General features: G+C 37.8%; 1 protein-coding gene across 2 annotated transcripts in view; it reads left to right on the top strand.

Annotated features, from left to right (window-relative positions):
- The window catches only part of LOC128670431 (uncharacterized protein), a 143,069-nt gene extending 126,892 nt beyond the window's left edge, over positions 1-16,177 (top strand). For both annotated transcript variants that reach the window (XM_053746095.2, XM_053746086.1), the window contains exon 5: positions 13,587-16,177. The gene's annotated coding sequence lies outside the window, so the exon portion shown is untranslated. The remainder of the gene's footprint in view (positions 1-13,586) is intronic.
- Positions 16,178-21,447: the final 5,270 nt, after the last annotated feature.

The following is a 21,447-nucleotide window of genomic DNA, read 5'->3' as shown; positions in this document are numbered from 1 at the left end:
ATTGTAAAAATTTTCTCTCATATCCCGCAGTGGGAACAAAGCCTTAAGTACAGAGGGAATAAACGGTTGTACCAAATCGTAGGGCGAGTCCGGCACGGGCACATTAATTAGCGATGTGTGCGGGGGTGGGGGTAGTCATCAAAGTTTACCATTTAATTAGAACCACCCTCACCTTTGTAACGCGCGAGAATAAGCGCAAGTTAAGGGTTCTCATTAGCCTCTCTCAAGTTTCTGACAACAAAATACTCCTACGATGTCGCTAACAAATCAATGGTATTGTTACAACATAACTAATTCGTCTAACTTCAATTAAATACGATTTTTAACTTTTTACATCTTACTTAGGATGGGTTGCGCCAGTCAATTTTGACGTTAACTTTAAGATTTTGATGAAATGTGGAATAGATATATTAAATGATCCCAGGTCTAACATACAAATCATTGTTGAAAACATAATTAATATAAATTTCATAATTTCAAATATATGCATGCACTTTGCATAACCTTGCGGACAATAAGTTCACTAGGGTAACCAAATACGCCAATTACTCGGGACAAAAACGCGAGTGTATTCATAAGCCAAACCTGGCTGTAGGCGAAGCTGTGATCAGGAACAAAGGGCTGGAGGTGCAACCCCGCCAATTAGGCTAATGGACAGCATCCGACCTGCATTCATACTCGAAATCCACCATACCAAGCTGCAGCTAATTTTCGCCTTAAATGCTACGGCGGAGGCAGACGAGCGGCCACGCTGACACAGTTGGGGTAGTTTTACAATTACAGCCATTTGCAATGACATCTTCTGATTTCATTCAGATTATAAATCGTTGGTGGATCCTGTAGAATATCTCTTAGCTTTTCGAATGGAACTCTAGCTTTTTTTTCGTTACACCAAAATTTTTATTTGATATTAATTAATTACAATAACGTTTTGACAATTAATAAGCTTTCTTATAATAAATTAATATTTACGAATACACAATACGCACACGTTTTGGAATTTATGTTATGACATTAGAATTAGAGATACCCGATTTAGCTTTTTTTCATTTATTATCACATGCTATATTTAAAGCTTTATTATGTACGATACTTCTAGACATATAGGATAGCATAACTAACTTTGATAGAAATTTTACCGTCTTCACTAAAACCGCTCGTCTGCGATCGCCTCGACGCTATACGGCGCCACTAGCAGCTAGAAAACAGCCCGTCTGCACAGGACTCGTCGTGGTATGCATCGCGACTCATTACTTCACTAATGGATGCCGTAATGAACCAATCTAACAGATTGCTCTCGAATCTTCAGCCAACACCACTGATTTGAAAGCCTTGCGACGACTGTCTTTTAAATTAAATACTCAACTCAATGAGATAGTGGGACAAGTTCCATCTTAAACGTCCAAGTTATCGTTTTATGAAAACTTTATTAGGGAGCGATATACTTGGCATCTTTTCTCTTTGGCACATATCATTGCTCCAATTATCATGAAAATCATTAAAAATATAGCTCATTTGATAATTATCGGAAACCGGAAACTCATTTTAAAATGGCCAATTAGCTCCATATATAATTAGTTGTAATAATTAATTTATCATCATATTTGAATTTTCCATTTACATTGTTAGAATAGAAAGATCGTTTTATTTTTCTTTTGAGCTGCCATGATTGAAATGAAATCACCCTTTAGCACGTTCAATGATCCGCATTAATTTAGCACCAAATTAAATTTGTTTGACGGCCGAGTCGTCGACACGCGGCTACTAATCGCAAGGTTGAGGCGCGACTTCCACAACTTGTTCGCAACTCCAATTTGTAGCTCCGTTTGTGTGACTCGAGAAGTTATATTAAAAGGTCCACAGTAATTTTCTTGACAAACACAATGAATAATGAATGGCGTAATATAAAATTCGGATTGAGGAGGACGCCTCGCCATGTGTCCCGCCCGACATGTTTGTCTCTCTTAATTCTGTGTGTTTTTGCTAATTGAGTCCCGTTTCAGCATCACCTGAGCATTCCTGCCTCCCGTCAGTTCGCTTTATTTATCTATTATTCATTTAGGACAATCCTAATGGAAACGCGAGCAGCTGAGCTCTCCAAAATTATTCGGATCCCATATGACACGTTTCTTACGTTACGCTGTGTGAATTCAATCAACTCCAAACTCAACATAAGGCGCAAGATTTATGATCGACACAAATCGAATTTGCTAACAAACAATATCGTATTCGAAACGGTACGTAGGATACGATACGAGTATATCAATATTGCAGGCGCTATTAATACGTCCGTCTCATGAGCGGGCGGGTTCCCCAACCCAACCTGCACCCCGCCTCACACCCCGCAGTCGCCGCTCTTAATTGAATGAGGAGCGGGAATTGTTTCCCAAAATGAAACAATTAATTGTGCAACGGCTATTCCGCCTTACATGGATAATACGTTCGTTTATGGCCTCCTAACGCGGTTGCATGGCGTCCTTTATTGGACCGATTCTACGAATTTGTGTTCATTGGCGCTCGTATCCAAAATTTAATCGGGAATTTATAAGAACGTCTCTTTGTTGTCCCGAGAACGGGAAAGTTTTTGCAGCTGGCCCCGGCCGAATTGCATTGTGCAGTGTTAAAAAGATCTCGGTTTTAACGAAACCCTCAAGTATTTCACCTAAAGGTGGGGTTCACATTATGCACCCGTTTCTCGGTGGATAGCGTTGGTCGGTGCAGCTTTAGTTGAAGGCGAGACGTTTAAAATTTTCATAGCACGTGTAATGCGGGTATACCGCGGTGAAATTCAGTAGAACATGTGGCGCATTCAAGTTGAAGACGCATCGTAAACCGCCTTTACGCCTCGCCGCGAGAGCCTCTCAAAACTTTTCATATTCCCGGACCGTAAAACAAGCCAAAAAATACGACCGGCGAAAAACATTGTAAATAGGTACTAGCTGGTTATCGACGCGGCTACCCGTCTCTCTGCCCGTACGGAAATTAGTTTCAAATTATAACTTGCACACAAGCTTTCAAAAAATTTGGTAGTTCAAAGTTTTATTTGAATGCTTATTTCCAAATAGTTATATACTTATGTACTTACAAATTGTCAAATAAACAAATTGTCAAGAAATATAGGCCATAAGGCGTCCCATATTTGCACTACTTTTTTGTACATCAATTTTCAACCTCTAACCAAGCAAAAGCCAACCAGAATCAGCAAAAACCGTCCACAAAGACATCTCTTGAAGATCGTCGATACGGACAATTGTATCATCGTATAAACTCCCTACAAACGGGGTGGACGTATGCAGGGGCACACATTCAATTTGCTATTTACCCCGGAATGGATCTAAGTCATTACTTAGCTGAGCGAGAGAGATGGGTCCGGGATGCACTGGAAATTACACTGTGCTATTCTCGCTTTCACCGCCGCTGATGTTAATCAGACAAATAGGTGTTCCAATAAACATACAAATTTTACAAGTTTGATGTTTGATACTACAATTGCCCTACTAATATTATAAATGCGAAGATTTGTAAGGATCAAAATCTACTGGACGGATTGTTATGAAATTTGGTTATGAATTTATAACCTGGAATAACACAGGGTATTTTTTATACAGAAATTCCCATGGGAGCGAAGCCCCGAGACGCAGCTAGTCCTTTATATAGTTACTTGTTACTAGTATTACATTTTATTCAAGTCGCCTAAAGGACATGACTTTTAGGACTTTAACCTAATATCTAAACATCGTGTGCATGTCTCTTCGCGATGTTTTCCTTCACAGGAAAATAAAATTCTTCTAACAAGAATATATCATCGAGAATGCAAAATGAAGTTTTTATCACATTTTACATTACGCAATCTATTTGCCGATAGCTAATTTCCTTCGACTATTAAAAAAGTTGTATGTAAAAGTTTGAATGCAAGGATCGCGGGCGATTGTCGGGTGGGGGGATGCTCAATCACAGGAAGTGCGCCATCTCATCGCGGAAGTGGTTTCTCATGTCGTCCCTCTCGCACCGTGCCTCGCTTGTGTTTTGTAAACTTGCCGTTAATGGACACGTTTCACTGCTTGATATGCCCCGATCGAATGCATATCGGCTGATGAAGAAAATACATCATGTGTGTGATAAAAAATGTTATCACACACATGATATATATATATATTATTTTCCTTCGATATATTTGTATTTTTTACTTGAATCAGCTTGCGCTTTCCTAAAACTCTCAACCGTAAATTTTCCTTGTTGTTTGTTTTTTCTTTATTTTTATTTTTTTAATTTCTCAAGATTGTCGGAGTTTTGCCATTAGTTTTGAAATAGCCATTAATTAAAAAGGAGACATAATATAATCAATAATCAATTTAACGATATAAAAAACGAGAATGGTTAACGAAATTAATCTAAAATGAGTAGGCGGGTCGTGCATGTAAACCTGATCTTCTCCGAATTATACGTTATTTTAAATGATGATTTTCTCCGTCTCACGATTTTGGCCGTTTTTTACTACATATTACGTAGGTTTACCTTTTAAAGATTGCATTCGATAATATTTTCAGTTTATTTCTGTGCTATTCTTAATTTTTTTCGGAAACGAGTGATTAAAAAACACTTCTCTCCTCTTACTCCTTAGGAAAATAATAAATTTATTTATTAATTAAATTTGTTATCACTTGCGATGTATTCAAGTTTGAAACCCCCATAGAATTATTATATGCTTTAGTAATACTTTGCGCCTTTGTATCTATTATTTATTTCTGTTTATCGTACTTTCTTTTCTCGGTGCCATAAAATATTATTTGTATTTATATCCTTACAAAATTAAAAAAACTGAAAAAAAAATTAACTAAGGTCCTATGAATTGTTTTATAGTAAGTTATGTATCAAATATATCCAATATCAGTCTGACAACAAAGGATGCCTAAGACTATGCGAAGTGCAGAAGAAAAAAGATTAGAAAAAGTAGATAAGCGGACCCTGAGCCCAGACACTCATTGGTGGCGGAAGAAATCAAGAAAATGCTAATACGAACGAAAAATTTATTTCTTACCTAGAAATTCCGATTTTGTAACACGATCCGACTGAAATTCGCCGTCGAGTTGCAGTGATAGGGGTGCTCGATTAAAATGAATCACAACGCTAATTGGAGCCTGGCGGTTCATCCAATTAGCCGGGCTTAGAAACCCGGGCAGGCCTTCGGGGCCCCGCGGCTCGCAGCCCTAATCTACCCTCTCCGCCAATATGAACCGCGTCGTATGTCTTGGACGAAGTTGGCTAAATTTCATTCATTAAAGTTGTTAGATTTTTTTTTTTTAATTTCAAGAAGTTTAACAAAATTTTGTATTTGCTTGTGTATCTATGTAGGTATTGAGATCTTAGACATTGTTGTATACCTAATTAGCTTGTATTTTTAAGCCAGTGAATTCAAAATCTGAAGAAAGAAATATATTTATATTACATCTGAGCAATTTTCCGGTTTTTCCTTAATTGACATAAATTTAGAATAATATAATACAATTACGTGCGAAAGGATAATAATGAGCCTTCATTTTTATCTCAATAATATTCGATGAACATCAACGTGAAAGTTTTCAGACAGAGCCGCTTGTAAATTTTGAAGACATCCGAGTTGCTTAGGCGTGCACGAGTCTTGGCGACGCCTCTGCCTCTAATGACACCAACATCGAGTCCGCGTGCGCAATTCTTGTTATTTCTTTATTACAAAGGAGTGCCTCATTAATTTGGCAACCCCTCAGGGTTGAGTCGCGAACCCTTGACCTCGTTCGCTAGAGCCGCGACACTGAACCGCTCTGAAATGAAGCAACGCACCTTGCTATACATAATTAACGATCCTCATTACTGCGTAACAAATATCGCCCACCCCAACCCCCCAACCACCCAGCAACTCACAAACTTGAACACTTTCCTCGGACTACAAACGACTGTCGTTCTCGCAAACGAAATCCACATAAAAGTCAAACTTGGATCATTCCAGGCTTCGATATAATTCCTTGACTCATCGTTCCAGCTAGACAGTTTCTATTATCCCTAATAGCGGCCGTAAGAGTTTTAAAATGGCTCGGATAGTAAAACTTGTTCCGGGAAGTGTTCGCAGGTCATGCATAGAGCGGAACTGGTGGAAGTTCGATATTGAATGTCGCATTGTATCGGGCCAATTCGAATGCGAAGCGCGCTGGCGTAGAAAGAAAACGATCGTAGGATTCTACCCGCGAATGCTAACTGCTCTTACTACTTTAATTGAGATATCGTTTTTCCATACGGTCGTTAGTGAAAAACAACTCAAGGAAAACTTAGTTAATTTAGAGAAGGGATCGTATGTAAAGTGGCTAATGAACGAGAGCCGGCGCCGGGACCGTGTCCGCGGACTCGTGCATTTTTAATGGCGCACGCTAGCATACTCACTATTAATATTTACCGAACACGTCAAGAGGGTGCACTTTACCTTTTAGTTAACTAGCGTCCGGCCGTTCATTAAATTTTCACGCGCGTCAGTTTCGGGCGAATTTTCCGCGGCGCTGGCCGGCCGGCCGATAACGAGCCGGCCCGGCTCGTTACAGCCCCGCCGCTCCGCACCGACTACCCGACCAAATTTTATTAATAATAAACTGTAACTGAAACGGCTTTGAAGTAAGACCGACTCGAACGCTCGTTATCGAGAATTATGTAAAATCCTTTGACGCACAATTACGTCTTTAAGTATCATAACATGGCACTCGAAATAGTTTTCTTTTCGATAACGAATCAACCTGAATTAGGCAGAAATTGGCTTGCACGAGTAAACATAAGGTTGTAGGTAGACGACGAGTCATGAGTCGGGGGGCAATAAAGACGAGTGGTGACGGGGAGATAAACATTTATCGGTGAAGACGTAACGATGATTAATGTGCGGTCATCGAGAGCAGAGTTGACAGGCAGGACCGAGAGCGGGCCATCGTGTTACACAAAACACCCAACGCACAGAAAGTTACCTCCTGATGTAATTCAGCATTCGTGCGCATCGCGTACTAGCGCGCTGTGTTTTATTCTACCGAGAGAAAACCCAAATTCAACGTAAAAGAGCTATTTTCAAATGTAATACACTGGTTCTTCTTATGTAGAATCTTACATGAAGTACCTCATCTGTTAGCCTCTTCAAGTTGTGGCGGTACGCGGCGTGCGTGCCGCGCCTACATGAATAAGCAATGAGCGCGCGCGCACGCGACGCGACAAACGGCCGCGGCGCACGCGACAGCCGCCCGCCCTCGCTGCCCTCGCCCGCCCTAATTTATGGCCGCCCGCCCAAGCCAAACGCTCACTATCACTCTTATATCTTGCCATGCCATATCTTTACTCGTCTGCTTTTACAGCGATCACGTATTACGTGAATTAGCTTTTGGAGGTAATAGAATTAGGTCAAGTCGTGAGATTAAAGGGTGGTTACTCTACTGTTTCGAATGGGAACAAATAACTTAAAAACTTGTTCTGCATTTTTTTGTAATAAATTATAATTTACTTGGGATATTTATTTGATTTCTCGCAATAAAAAAAAACAAATCTACTGTTCGAATGGGAACAAATAACTTAAAAACTTGTTCTGCATTTTTTTGTAATAAATTATAATTTACTTGGGATATTTATTTGATTTCTCGCATTAAAAAATAAATAAATAAATAATTATGCTGTAGCTTTAGAAATACGTATTGTTATCTTTTAAAGTGTCAATTTTGTTCATTTTTATTAATTATATCACTCTCACTATGAGAAAATCAATACACAGACATCGGGTGCTATAACGACCTTTTGTAACAAATTTAGCACTATAAATAAAACACACATGTTAAACAAAATTTCTACTACAAGCCATCACACGACTCACAAACAATAGAATTGCACGTTAGGAGACCCAAACCCATCATACGAGTCGAGTCGAGACGAGACCGGCGCAATACTCCCAAATGTTGAGACTATTTGCCCTCGTCTCGACGCCCCGTCTACAACTATTAAATTATTTAGGGCCGAGCATTGTCTCGCGAAAGTCTATCCGATCGTCGGCCCAATATAAACAGCTAGTGTTGTTACAACCCAATGGGAATGTCCCAATCGACCGACCATAAAATATTGAGACTACAGAAATATTTCCTATAGAGGTGGAGCTCATGCATTCGTACATTTGTCATATGGTGCTCTTTAAATAACAATTTGAAAAAAAAAATTAGACAACAATTATTTTATTAGAAAGGTCCTAAACGCCCAGAAGGTTCCTTAATAATTTAATTAAGATTCCTAAAGAATATAGTAGCAGATCCGAATGAAACAATACCCCGAAATACCAATTACTTAGGTAACTAAAAGTAAATTAAGAATAAGCAATTAAATAGCAAAGTTACTTTCACTCACCGTTAATTTTAATTACAAATACTTGTGAAATCCTGTACTAGCTTTAAATTGTCCTACAATATGTATTTGATATCTATCTAGATAATACTTATAAGCTTTGTCTTAATTAATATTTCCAGATGATAACTAAAAAAATATGTTATGTGCAGATAATTACTATTGGTACGGGAAATGCGCATCGCCCCGGGGAACCGATAATAGGACCTACTAGTAAATAAACATCCTATTTCTTTGTCCTAGCTCTCGTGGTTAATCCTACAATATGTAATGTTAATCGCCATTTTAATTCTGACAAATAATATTATTGATAATAACAAATTATGAGATTTATCGCTAAAGGGAATCAGTATCAGATATAAGACTTTTATATCTGCATATAGTATGCATATTTAATGTGCGAGTGCGTGTATCATTATCTATTGATCCGAATTCAGTGTTTGCTCTATTTACAATTGGGATGTCCATTGTGTCTTTTCAACTCACTAGATCTTTCTGTACTCTCGACACGACATCGGACTATCGTATGTGCGAGTATCGCTCGCCAGAAATCGTTCTGTATTGAGTTAGTCCGGACGCGGCGTGTTTGCTCTACTAGTTAATGGAATGTCCATTGTGCGACCGAAGCCGCTTTCCATTCAACTCCGATATTATATTGGACGTGTGTATACAACCCTTTCTTGGCTTCGGGTTTAATAATCAAATTTGTAACGCAAGAGATTCTATTGTCTTGTTAACTAAAGTTCTTAAGTTTTAATTACATAATCGAAATATTACACGCGCCTATTCCTTGAAATTTTTAAGCAATTATACGTAATAAAAATATATCACATAGCATTATATGCATGACCTAATGTTTGACTGTTTGATAATGCTTTAGCATGAACTCCACCCTTTTATAAATACAAAGCAATATTTTTCCAAAAGTTACTCTTAATAGATTTGGAAGATTTCCAGTCCATTTTGGCCAGTAACTTTGCCTGAATATTATGTGTCGGTCATTACACGTAGGGTCAGCGAGGTAACCTCTGCTGCATAATCTGACCTCCGCAAATTGCATCTTTGGTACTGTTACGGTACTGCAGATCTGGTGGGAGACGTAAGTTTTCTTGACATCGACTCGATTAGATCGAAATGAGACAAAAAGACATCCTCACAAATTTGATTTGATTGACACTTGCAGTAACCGACTTCGTACGGGACCTTGCGTGTGCAACTGCTACAAAACTGTCGGGAAACTCCAATAAAGTTATACAAGTATTTTACTGAAATGTTAAATTCGTCTAAAAAAGGAAAGCTTATTAACCATAATATACATAACTAATTCATATACCTGGGGGCTTACCATCATCTCTTAACGCGATCCACTACAATATCCGATCGATCGATAATAACGCGATCCATACAATTCCGTACCATGATGTACATTGAGAACGTAAACTGGATCGCTTAGCTATCAAAATTGGCGATTCAAAAAAAGTTACTATTTCATATAGGTTTCTACGAAAGAAGTCCCACAGACGTGGCGCTACTGTCGCTGAAATCAACGATGTGGTCTATCTGTTATTGATAGTTCCTAATTTTGCCACGGAAACTCTTTCGTGGTACGTTTTTTATGTTCCGAACTTTGTGTTTGGATGTTATGACCGACAAGTTTTTAGTCTGCATAATATTGCATTTGTTTTCATTTAAATATTTTATTTTATTGTGTTTTGTATTTACTATAGTCATGTAACAGAAAGATAATTTTAAGTAACAAAAAAGTGCGTATTGTTTGCCCAAAATGGTAAGAATTTGATATCGGAACGCAACTCTTGAAACGAGATAAAATATATCGACATCGTATAGCCTTATCTCTTTCTTACATTTGGCTACTATTACTGGGATTTACGATTCAGAGTCGATCAGAGAATTTTTATTTTTTTAATTGATTTCATTCACTCCTTACGATTCAAATGCGACTTTGTTAAGATTAGTTGGTGGTACCAAATAACGCGATTAATTTTAGGTTCCTAAACTGAACTGCCCTACAATTGAATCGTTTTGTAATAGTTGATGGTAGGATGTTCTTATCAATATACATTTTGCATTTTCAATAGATTATGAAGACAATCCCATCCCAACTTTCAAACTTGTTTGTTTGTTACCTCTTCACGCTTTATCTGCTCTCCTAACATTGAAATTTTGTATTCATGTACTAGTTAAATGTACTAAAAAGACATAGGGCCATAGAGAAAATTCATGTCGGAAAAAAGAACTGCACATTCACGTGAAAATTTATGTGGGCGTAGCTACGGACAAATAAATATAAATATATAAGGACAAATTACATAGATTGAGCTAGCCCCAAAGTAAGTTCTAGACTTATGTTATGGGATAGTAACTCAACGATACTATATTTTATAACATATACATATATAGATAAACATCCAGGATTCAAAAAAAGATCATTTTCCGTCATGACCCGACCGGGCCCGGGACCTCTCGTGAAAAAAGCTAGTGAGGAAGATAAAGATTACATAGGCAGATAATGTTTATGGAAATATTTAATTTATTGCTATTGTACCTACAAAACGACACAAAATAGAATAGGTCCCAGCTCCCAGCCTAACTTCACCCCAACAACGGAAGCACTACAACGCTGGCCTAAATTACCATTACAGTCGCGACTGTATCGTCATATATTCTTGGGATAATAGTTCCGAATCCAATTGTTTCATCCGCGAGCCACGGCGACAATAGCGCGCAAACATTATGCATGTTTAATTAACGATATTCCTAATTCATAATCCGACAGTGATAAATTAGCCGACTCCGGCCGCCGTAATTAGGTACGCAATTATCGCGGCACGTTTGAATTCATTAAAGTATGCGCTAGGTGCGCGTGATTTATCGCGCACTGTCTCCCCGATACTAATTAATACGCTACACTACACCTGCACAACTACCCCACAGCGCCGGCGCTTCCGGTGCAATTTTTAACCAAGCGGCGGCAAATTAATCATCTATACAAGATCCTGATATTGTTCCCCCGTTCTGTTATTAGGCAATAAGCGTATTTTCCGCGACCGAGCGCGCGTAATTGGAAACCCTATACGGCTATTTAATCTACCTAGCCTGAGCCGAGCCACCTGGCTCGATGGCGAAACAATTGCCCGGCTCCTAATTATATTTTAATAGCAACATGCCCCTCTCCCGCACGAGGTGGTCACATCGTGGACACAGCGCACCAAGCGCGGATCCAAACATCAAAAAAGGTTGTGATGACAGCCACCCTTATTTAGTTGAAAAGTTAGGGCAAAACTGTTGAAATCGTCAATGTTGTATAGCCATTATTCTCCCGGCTCGGAAACGTAACAAACTTTTTCCTAGATTATTATTGTTATAGATTCTTTTGAAGGTCATAAAAGTGACAAAAAAATGTGGTTTTGTTCAGACCGCACATCGACTTACACAAATTCGCCGCTATGACCGTCGCATAGAGTTTCATGCAGAGTAACTTGAAATGCGGTTTATTGTACAAATTGTACGGTTTAATGCCCAATATGCCCATTGTACCGGCATCGTTGGATCCGCGTCTGCACACCACTAATTCATTTGAGCGCCGAGACTAGCCCGCGCGGCCGCCTCGAGCCACGTTTATTCTCATAGGAGCGTTTAGGTCTCCTAAAGCAATGCCGAAGCTTAAACATATTAACCAAAGCGTTTATAAGGGTTTACTGGCGCACAACGGCGTCGGTTAATTAAGTTCCGCTTGTTGGGGCCCAGACGTAAATGGTACAACTCAATTTATGCATGAAATGTCGTGTTTTTAATTTAAGTTAAATATACAAATGCTCGTAGAGCAAACGTCGTCGACGCAGGGCTCGAGTTGATAAAGTGCAATAAATATTAAAGTTACAATATCATTGTTAGAACACCGAGCGAGTGTACCGAGCAGCTGTTACGTGAACTATGCCAATTGTGTAGAGGCTTTTGTTCGCCGCATTAACTATGTAACTATTCTGCAATATAACAAGTACCAAAGGCAAATCAATTCCAGATTCAATGTGAATTCATAGTCTAAGAGTACGTTACGGTATTGAAGACATGAATGTTCTATTATATTTATTAATAACACATATCATCGTGATTAGTTCTAAATTCAATTATAGCGAAATAACCCAAGTAATAACCCATTTCGGAACTGCTATACAATCAATTTAAAAGGCGATGTGTGAAAAATGGACGCTACCCGCGCCCTGCACCGACGCCATGATATATAACGGCTAAACGCTTTGGCTGCAATTCCTTCAAGATTTATTGGAGAACGTGAGATTTATCTAAACACTAGTAATTTGCCACGGACCCACTGACTGACAGAACTAATTTGGCGAATAACATGAATCTTCTGATACTTTATTGTTAATGCTCAAAGATATTTATTACTTTGTCTTTTTAAGGTCATGAGCAAGTTGCTATGATTCTACCCTACAACATAATGCCATACTCGTATGTAGTTGTAAACACCTCTGGGTTCATTAAATACACCGTAAAAGGTTATTAATTGGCCATATAGTATTGGAATAATAATGTATTTATTTAAAATTTAAATTAATCATACGCATTGATACGTTTCTAGGGGAATAATTTAAAGTTAGAAGGGTGTAATCTATTGGTTACCAAGAAAAGTTACGAGTACGAATGAAATGAAAACACAAGCGGAGTCGTGGCGGACATGTGATACGATTTAGCACTAAGCTGCTGTGCTCCTGCGCCCACTTATATTAGCCTGAAAGCCTCCTTCCAGGGAGGGCTGCGCATTGGCCATTAGCGTGATTAGAGAAGCTGCCTCCCTCGAATTCTTTAGGCCTCTCATCTCATAATACTCACTACATATTTCATTATTTATGTAAGCTATATTTTACTACAATATGCTCTCAGGAAATAAACCGAGTATTCGGAAATGTTCTTAGCTAATTATACTATTCCATACACAAAGATAACATCAATAAACATAAATGTCATTATGGCTGATAAATACTAAAAAGTGCGACTCGAGTCGTAACTAATGCAAAGACTTGCAGCATTTCTCAGCAGAACTGTACAAGGAATTTAATGCGTTGCATTAGTTACGACGCGATTGTAATCAACATTATTATTGAGGCTGCTTCCCAACTGTAACTATAAAATTCTTAGCTAATTAATAATCTTCTTGTTGACAGATGATGGCCTGTTCTTACCTAAGCGCGGCGGCTATGAAGCCCGAGCACTCGGGTGCTGCCTGTTGGACGCCGCCGATGATACCCGGTTCCTCCTCGGAGCTTGAGTCCATCCCGATGGCTCCGCCGTACCTGAGGGCCCCTGTGGGCGCCCTCGGCCTCCTGCCCCCGGCGCTCCCGGTCCTCCCGCAGGAACCAGCCCTCGACCTCACCACGGCTCTCAAACCCCAATTCCCGTCTTCGCCCAGTGACGAGGCAGAGTGAAGTGTTGTGTCACAGACTTTTAAACAAAAACTTTTAACGATTACTACCAGTGGTCAGTAATATTTATGTCACTGAACTGTTAAATTATAACTTAGAATAGAACATACATATTTAATTTCGGTTGTGAAAAATTATGTAAAATTTTACTCGCTATGTGTAAATTTCGAATTGCAGAATGAGGCGTGTCTAACACAAAGATGTTGTTTCTTATTTATCGTGATAATAAGGGCATGAGGAAAAGTAGACAAATTTTTAAATCTAAGTGAAATAATCATTCGTTAAAAAAGTTTTCATGTTGAAAATTCATCGAACAACTGTTAGATCAACGAAAATGTTTACGATTGTTAGAAAGTTGCTTTTCTAGTTGAATTTATATTAATTTCTTTTGGTGTTTTATCAAACTTGAAAACATTGTCGCGTATCGAGTCTTGCCAATGAGAGTACCATTTGATAAATTCTTCGTTTGTGACATCAGCCGTGTTCTTGCACTCATCTCTGTGATTTACAATCTTGCTGTGTAAATAAATTTCTCGAATAAAATTTGTTATTTCGTATATAAACGACGAGCAATAGTTAGCTCGTTATATTATTCGTTTAACTGTAAATACTAGCATAGATAGTTGTAAGTAGACACATCTTGTACCTAAATCGATAAAAAATTACTAGCAATAAATCGATGCCAACTATGAAGTTTAAAAATCATTATAGCGTTCTTTGTATATATTGATCTGTTTTACCATCAATTTATTATTCATATCGATTTAAAATGTATACAGTAAGTTATCTTAAACGCTAACATTGCTTTTAAGTGCAAATGTACTTACACGTGTCAATCGTCATGTATATTTACTTAAAGCCGGTTGCACACAACAAGCACTTCCCCAAGCTTTGGCGGATTCGGCATACATTGCTGGTTATTCATTGCGGTAAATAAATCCTCTCAAATAAACTACGCAAAGTTCGCACGTGCGTGGGCATCTGTCCGAGTTCGGCGATAGGGTGTAGCCGGCATAATAATTACTCCATCTTGCCATAAGCCGTAAAATTATTTTACCTAGAGTATGATCGATGTGTCTTGAACTATTACCAGTTTTTCAACTACCTATTTAAAGTACCTACTAAGTAACAGTTGATACAACGTCGAATATTCAAAAGTATTATAGAATTATCTGTCTCATATGTGTGTATAATTATATAATATTAGTAAATTAATAAATACTGGTATTATCTAAAAGATCTCTGTCATTAGTTGAATATTGTTTCTATTAAAGGTAATTTAGTGTTCTCTGGATCATACAGTGCACTAAGTTAATTTTCAATCATCGAAAAGCAAAATCTAAATGACACTAAAACTTAAATAGATGTAAGATTATTCTGATGATGAGATGATTTTTACCCAGCAAAGATGTATGCTAAAGGCCGGACTTTAACCTGGCTTATATAAACACATCTCTAATCCAATTTACAGTGAACAGCACATCAATCTAGGGTAGGGTCAATGCAAATTCGCCACTATTACCGTCACATAGGGGTCCACTCTGGGTAACTTGACATGCTGTCAATTGTAACTAATACCTATTGTAGTTATATCACACATGGCAAAAATATGATAAGTTTTATTTCGTATGGGTTATGATAAGCCCAATGTAAATTTTATATTTTATGAACAGTAGGAATCTTACCGAATATTTGTTAGATACAAAATAGTTTTAACCAAGAGCTTTTGAACCATAATTAAGGCTATTTGAATTTAATAGTCACATCGACATACATATTCTGCCGTCATAATGAAAAAACACGCATCTGAGATTTTTTTCAAAATGAGTTGTACTTATAAGTAGGTATGTCATGAATCAGGAGATATAAAAACGCCCACGCAGTTTGAATTAACTCTAATATTAGGAGATCCAATAGGCAATGTTATAAGAATTATAAATATACTTACTTAAAACCACCTGATGAGGCGGGCTCATCACCTACCTACCTACCAAAACCTACGTTGCAGGATAATTAAAACCAGTTTTACAAATGGTTAGTTGGGATTTGGGGTGGTACACAGAATTTTACTCAATTTCGAAAGAAAATGCCAGCTACGTCTTTTTCCCGTATGACGGCAGTATTAATGTTAGCGTTTAGTGAATCTTGCCATCAAACCATTGTTTAATTTATGAAACTGCCCCCACTTATAATGTCGTAAATTCGAGATGGGACAAAGTTTGGGGCAGTTTGTTAAGGGATGACAGTTGTGGTGTTACCAGTCAACAAAGAAAGAACATACATTCTAGTATAAGAGAGTCGAAGAAGGGAGAAAATAAAAATTTTGTAAATTATGATATCGTATCATTAAAATTATCCCCTTTATCTTATCTATGTATTGCGAAGATGATCAATTATAATGTTACGTGCGTCATAATTGTTCATCTTTGCAATGTATTTATCTAAAAATACCTAATTAGAAATAATCCTACACACATCTGTACACCGTTCCTTATTTATAAAGTCCTTTGCCGCGTCTGTCTGTCTGTTCGCGTATACTCAAAAACTACTGCAGGGATTTTCATGCGATTTTCTCCAATACATAGAGTGATTTCTAAGGAAGTTTAGATATTTAACTTAGTATGACTATTATTTTTTCTTTTGTGGAAGTCTATAGAGAAGCTATCCATAGACTTTCACAAAAGAATAAATAATAGTAAATATAACAGTCAGTTCTATGTTCAATAGATTTAAAATTCCACATGTAAGCAACATCGATTTATGAATAGGTACACATAGAGCACAGTCATCATATAATAAATGCTCAGACTAAACAATCGCAAATCTATTCGCGGAAAACTCGATACAATTCACATCACTTTTACATTGATTTTCCATAATTCATAATTCTGCGTAATTGAACGTGAATTTTACACTAAGTTCACATACGAGCAAAGGATGATAAAACTGAATTGTTTGCCACATAAATCGATATCATAAAATGTAATTATATTTATTCCCTCCAAGAACCTCTGTAAGGGATTGTATGGTTCCCCCATATGGTCATTTTGTATGAAAAATCTAAATTTCATGTTCTTCTTTCATTGTAAAATTCTTTCGGATTTTTTGTACCTATCTATTCCATGCATATCATCATGCAATAAATTTCGTAAAATAAATAATAATTTAAAAACATATCCCGTATAATAGTGCTAATACACAAGCAAGAAGGTTGCCAGCATAAACGAGTAATTATGAACACAAAGATGACAATTGGATCGATTTGTAGGCAAGTTATTAATAAGCACAACCCTGTCCGTAACATCTGAAAAAAGGATACCGACATTAGCTAACCACCAAAAAAATGGCGATTAATTTTGCACACAAAAACTAGAATTAGCCTAAAACGTAATTGTGAGCCTTTATAATAGAAGATTATATTTTTTACATAATACCAAGTCATCAAAAGAAACTCAAGTAATCTAAAGTACTCATTATAATGAGTATACCTACAAGCTACAAGTCTTTAAGATACACGTGCAGTATATGCATGTATAAATATGGTTGACTTCAATCTCTAAGGTATATGAATCGTCATCTAGAAGTTTCTTCGTCTATACAATAAAAAAGCTAATTAATTTCAAAGAAACAACATCCATTATAAATATCTTAAAACAAGGAAATATTAATTTTATTATAATTTATGATGAAGTCTGACTCTGCGGCACGAGTGTACCATTGTTTTCCACAAAAATACATTCTGTTGGATTAAAAAGCAAGAAAACATCTGGTCGGGCCTGCTTAACATTGCAAATTGAACGATTATGTAAACAAGCCTTTACGAAGCCTTTTTTTGAGCATCACGAGACAACCGAGCGGACACGATAACTAATTATCATTTAAAAAATCAATTTTAATTAATTAGACTGTATAATGTCGATAAATTATGATTATGTTCAAGTTTGGTCAATTTATTAGCTAAGAAAAAGTAACCTAAACTTAAATGATATATGCTTCCACGAAACGAAAGTAGAAAATTGTCGATAATATTAAAAAACGCGTCGCCTCATCAGAATTTTTGTAAGATTTTCAATACCGCTCATTAACGCGCGTCCGGTTACGAATGCAAACGGTTTTTGTTAGAATTTATCCGGCGGCTGGACCAATTACGCAGTCGTTCTTCCTTCCTGACAGACGTACCATCAAATATGTAGCGGGCCTTTAGCGAAAAACTGGCGAAAAAATTGCAAAAACCGTCGCAAAATGGCGAGAGCCGTCGAAAAATTGCGGAGGCCGTGACGGACGCGTGGACACGACGATGAATGAATGATGTCCAGTCGTTGGTGACTAATCAATAGAGCCGCCTGCAGCCTTGCAATATTCACGCTGGTAATGGCCGAAACCAGTTACCCGACGTTGGGGATACGTGCCCAATGCTATGTATACCAGAAGGTGCAGTTTTTCCGTAGTCTAATATTCAGGTGTTCTGTTCGCACAAATTAGATACGTAGTAAGTAGTTTAAGTACCGTTAGTGAACGATCTCATTAACTATATATTGGCATTAACTGTAATATCTTTCACTTATTATTGACTACTGACGCATTGTTTCCCTGAAAGGTAGGCAGCGGCTAAGTATTCCTATTTGCTAAATAGATATTTGTTTTCGCTACTCACTAATTTACTTGTAGGCAGTCGGTCAATGCAGACGTTGGCCGCCCTTTAATGAGTTTTTTGTGACCAATATAAATAAAATAAATTTAGACACACAAATCTTAAACCGTGGCGTGTTTTCAACCATTATAATGATGTCAAATGTTTCGTCTCAACCGTGGGCGTTATATAAATAAGACATTGTTCCAGAGCCTTTGTAGTGTCCAATAAAATTCTAACATATTCCAAGAAAATGTGTCTCAATTTCTAAACTGACCTACTTATTATAATGATATGAACATGTAACAAAACCCTCATTACATCGCTATCAGACTTGTTCAAGCCCGCAGCGAGTAAACGCTGAGGGTCATTCCACGGCGTGTCCAGTTTACAACCAGTATAATAAGTTCCGCATATTTCCCGCGCATTTCATAATCGCACATTTATCCAGTAAGATGAACGTACATTACAGATAAGTTTCGTATTATATATTTATCTATTGTGTTTGTGTTGTAATTAAACGTTTAGGTAATATTTATAATTGAAGACTTAGCTTTCACAAAGTGCTTATCTTTTTTTATTTCTTACCCAAATAGTAAGTTTTATTGAAATTATTTATTTTTGATATAATAGTTAAGTAGACAATAACAAAGTCTAAGGCATATGCGTGGCATTCACAGACGTGGTGGGCGAAGTGCGGGTTTGCATTTCATTTCTCACCATCGAATCGATTCGAAATGAGACACTGCGAACCAATCACATTGCGCATTGTGATGCAACGACAACCACACTGCAATGTCATTGGTTCGCTGCGACACACGAATCGATTCTATGGTGAGAAGTGAAAATTCAAACTCGCACTTCGCCCTCTGACAATACACTCGAAACTGTGCGAAATGGAGAAGAAAAAGTAGCAAAATGGACCCTTGGCTTCAACGCTTAACGACCGTGAAAAAAATCGGGAAAAAGCTCCATAAATCAGAAAAACCTATGTAAGTACATTATGCCAATTTTCTTTCATCAATATTGTAAACATTTCAACAAAATAATTCGTATCATAGCGAAACCTTATTGTGTCTCCGTACGCTGTTTTCTTCCATGGCTTATTACGATACACTCTATAATGTTGTATGTCAGCATAGGGCAGCATATATTATATTATGCGTATTCGCTGTCCACCCAACCATATTCAAAGCCCGTCGGCATACTAACGGTAGCACTTACATGAAAATTCTCTACAACTTCGCAATAATGTAGTTTACATTTATTTTAGTTTCGATGACTATTGATATGAATAAAGAAAATAATTTGAAAAGAAAAACTAATACAATAATCTGTATTTTAATTTTAATTATCTGTCACGTTAGGAGTACCATTTCCATACTCTAAACCATAGATAAAGCTGAGCTACAACGTACTGCATGCAATAGGGCATGGCTCTTAAATATTCCCTACCTATATATTAGGTCATGTTTTCCAGATGAAGTCGTTTTATAGGTACAATTTTTATACTTGTTATTCATACATTATACAAATATTTATTATCTCTGGACCAAGTTAAAAGGTATGTAGATACCAGACAGCATAATTTGGGCGAAATGTAGAAGACGAATGTTTTCATTATGGAAATCATATCCACACAGTCGTACGATAGATACTTACCTAAACAGATTCTATGTGGTATTCAAATCATCTGGAAGAGTTATCGCCTCACTACATTGTAAGAGTAGCTTGCACCGTCAACTTTGACTTTAACTTTAACCTGCGCAGACAAACGCAATGCCATTTTGTGTAAACGTCAGCGGCGGTGCGCAAGTTAAAGTCAACGTCAAAGTTGCAACGGCAAAGTTGTTAATGCACCCTTAAAATAATATCAATTGAAAAAAAATCTAGAAATCGAGCAACTCTAACCTCGAACATCACACAAGTCCAGAGCATAACTTTAACCATCGACCATAAGACATTTTCGGCTGTAACGCCTCGAAGCCCGGGGTCCGCCATGGTTTTAGGACGAGCCTTCTGCCTAACGTCAATCTTCTTTGGGGATGCTATTGTTGCCTCTTAGCTGTCAAGGCTTCATATCCTTTAGTCCCCTGGTACCACATCCACGGCAGGATACGGAGTGGTCCTATTCTAGGGCGGGAACCACACGCCAGATTGAACCTAAACCATCTCCTGGGATCATCAATGAACATTTACAAAAGGTCTACAGATAATCCGTCAAAAATTATGGCTAATTGTAGTACTATTACGACATATTTGGCGAAATTCTTGCCGCAGCGAAGTCACGGGGCACAGCAAGTAGAACGTATAGAGCTGCAATAGAAACAATGATTATAAGTAAACAAAATCATTGTTACCTAATTAGGTAAGCTAAGGGCCATATGCATTACAGTAACAATTAACACAAACAATTAAATTGTACCATGATAATACCTAATTAGGGATTATGCAACCAGGTACGCTTGCAACTACGTCGAAAATACGTACGGTAGTTGCAACTAATTCGACCGACTCATTACCCCTTTTCACTGAAACACTCTTTCCACTCAGACTTACACAAATTCACATTTGCAATCAGAGCCCGGAGAAAAGTTCCTCCCTTACCCCCTTCGCCCCCGCGCCGTGCCGCCTTTAATTAACAGAAAGTGGTTCATTAGAGCTTATTCATTAAAGCAAGGAGTAATTAGCGAACTCTAATGAATGCCGTAATAATGTAAGAGCGGCCGGCGGACCGCGGCCCGACTTCTACATTAATCTAGAACAGGAATAATTTAGTAATGACGTTAATTTATTACGGAGTTGATTGCGGAGATTAGCCGGTTAGAGTGTAGTTTTGATCGTGTGGAATGTGGCGTGGATCATAAGAGCCATGCCCCATTGCTCAGCCGTGCTCCGTCACGTTGATATAGGTTGACGGACGGTTGTATGAAGTTTCGACATACGTCACCGCCGTCAGTGTCAAAATCTATA

This window comes from Plodia interpunctella, chromosome 1 (genome assembly GCF_027563975.2).
Source record: "Plodia interpunctella isolate USDA-ARS_2022_Savannah chromosome 1, ilPloInte3.2, whole genome shotgun sequence".
Classification (NCBI taxonomy): domain Eukaryota; kingdom Metazoa; phylum Arthropoda; class Insecta; order Lepidoptera; family Pyralidae; genus Plodia; species Plodia interpunctella.
The sequence above is the reverse complement of the archived record's forward strand: the minus strand, read 5'-3'. Positions and strand labels throughout refer to the sequence as shown.